Raw genomic sequence first — 2723 nt, 5'->3', positions numbered from 1 at the left:
TGGTTTTTACCTCACATTAAAAACGGCCTTGTGCCTAATTTGCTCAGTGGGGGAGCAAATAAATACCATCTGTTCCGGCAGATACTGCAAGCAAAGACCATATGTGGGGGAAACCCCACATATAAGACCTTGGTCAATATAGGGGCAACCCTTCATACCAATTGTCACTATCCAGCTCCCCTACTCCCCGGGGAGTTCGTCTCCATTTCCCCTTCACTCCTCACATTAAAAATCAGCCTTGTGCCTAATTTGCTCGGTGGGGAGCAAATAAATACCATCTGTTCCGGTAGATACTGCAAGCTATGACTAGCTATGACTAGCAAAGACCAGATGTGGGGGCAACCCCACATGTCTGACCTTTAACCAGCTCCCATTTCCCACCTCTCGGGAGCTGGTCCCCTTTTCCCCTTCCCCCTCCCTCTACTCCTCATATTAAAAATCGGCCTTGTGCCTAATTTGCTCGGTGGGGGAGAAAATAATTACCATCTGTTCCGGCAGATACTGCAAGCTATGACTAGCTATGACTAGCAAAGACCAGATGTGGGGGCAACCCCACATGCCTGACCTTTAACCAGCTCCCATTTCCCACCTCTCGGAAGTTGGTCCCCTTTTTCCCTTCCCCCTCCCTTCACTCCTCACATTAAAAATTGGCCTTGTGCCTAATTTGCTCGGTGGGGGAGCAAATAAATACCATCTGTTCCGGTAGATACTGCAAGCAAAGACCAGATGTGGGGGCAACCCCACATGCCTGACCATTAACCAGCTCCCATTTCCCACCTCTCGGGAGCTGGTCCCCTTTTTCCCTTCCCCCTCCCTTCACTCCTCACATTAAAAATCGGCCTTGTGCCTAATTTGCTCGGTGGGGGAGCAAATAAATACCATCTGTTCCGGTAGATACTGCAAGCTATGACTAGCTATGACTAGCAAAGACCAGATGTGGCGGCAACCCCACATGCCTGACCTTTAACCAGCTCCCATTTCCCACCTCTCGGAAGCTGGTCCCCTTTTTCCCTTCCCCCTCCCTTCACTCCTCACATTAAAAATTGGCCTTGTGCCTAATTTTCTCGGTGGGGGAGCAAATAAATACCATCTGTTCCGGCAGATACTGCAAGCTAAGACCAGATGTGGGGGCAACCCCACATACTTGACCATTAACCAGCTCCCATTTCCCACCTCTCGGGAGCTGGTCCCCTTTTTCCCTTCCCCCTCCCTTCACTCCTCACATTAAAAATTGGCCTTGTGCCTAATTTGCTCGGTGGGGGAGCAAATAAATACCATATTTTACAAGTACTTAAACGGAATATGCTTCGACTAACTTGGTACAGTTACACCTCAACATAAATAACCCGGACAAACCGGACAAATTACATGGATTTACTGTAGAGGTCCCCATATGCCGGAAGGTTTCCATTGTAATAGATTCTTTCTTCAAGTTGTTTACCGTTGGAAAATGTCCCATACTCCCTGTTACCCTGGTTGTTCTAATATTCAGAAATTAAATGTAATATAAAATAGGATTCTCGCTGCAAAATTACATACTTAGGATATCGCGGTAGAGATTACATCAGAGACTTATTTTGTTTAACTGTATACGCAGTAGCATGCCGTAGATTGAATCGTGGTTTGGCTGTGAGCACGTGAACTCAGGACTGTTAACTGCCTGGTTATTATAATACATTTGTGCAAAAGGAATATTAATATGCGTAAACCTTCCTTCGCATCCCCAAAAGATAATTCAAATGTTCCCATTTTAATCGCCTCTTAATAGGATGTTATCCGTTGCTCGCCGTTTCATTACAAACGGCAGGCTAGAATGGAACTCCAGGATACAGCATTCGTTCATCGACAAAAGCTAAACTACTGAACAATTCTCATTGTAGCAATGTTTTTCCTTGAATAAATGTTGATACCTATTTAATTGTCGAGATGTCGTCTTATTTATGACAGACGGTGATCTCTTTTTTCTTTATATTTCCATATTCTATATGAGTCAGAAGCGGCCATTAGCATTGACTTTACTAATTTACATTTTTTATCCTGACTTTCAACAAACCTCTCCGTGAAAGATAGAGACCTAATTCAAACTAACTTTTTACGTCTCAGTGGCATCATGTCTTGTCCGGAGTGAATTGAAGTAAAAATAAAAAGCATTTTGAATCCAGTTTCTATCAACCGAACACCTTTCTCCTCGTGTTAAGAAACAGAAAAAACTAAACAGGAATATAAGTTTGTCATGAAACTGCATACCTTCGCCTGACATGGTAAGAATAGGCAAAAGTCTTATCTGGGCCTTTTCCATATTCTAAAAGATATCCCCGTAACTACGCCATAGAAACGTTGATAGTTTAAAAACTATGTGATCAAGATGAAATATTGCATGGTATTTGCTTTCATCTGATTCAAGCATCAAATTTAGAAAAACGAACGCTTAAATTGTGTAATAATCTCGAACATGACCTAACTCTTTTATGCCCAAGGTGATATAAGATGCAAGACTTCGTTGGTTACAATGAGGACCAAGTAGTGAGTCTCTACGATGAAAAGAACCGAAGTTATCGCTAAAAGTGTTGCTTTCACCTCATCCATAACCTTGACCTTTGATGTAGATATGTGAAAATTTAATTAACAAGAACCCAAGTTTGCCCATCTGGGCAAACTTGGGTTCTTGTACATAAAAAATATCCAGTAAATAAAACGTTTTTTAGTAAATCGTTATTTTTTGG

The sequence above is a fragment of the Euprymna scolopes genome, chromosome 2, assembly GCF_053919585.1.
Source record: "Euprymna scolopes isolate OS-2025 chromosome 2, ASM5391958v1, whole genome shotgun sequence".
Classification (NCBI taxonomy): Eukaryota; Metazoa; Mollusca; class Cephalopoda; order Sepiida; family Sepiolidae; genus Euprymna; species Euprymna scolopes.
This window is presented reverse-complemented; position numbering follows the sequence as displayed.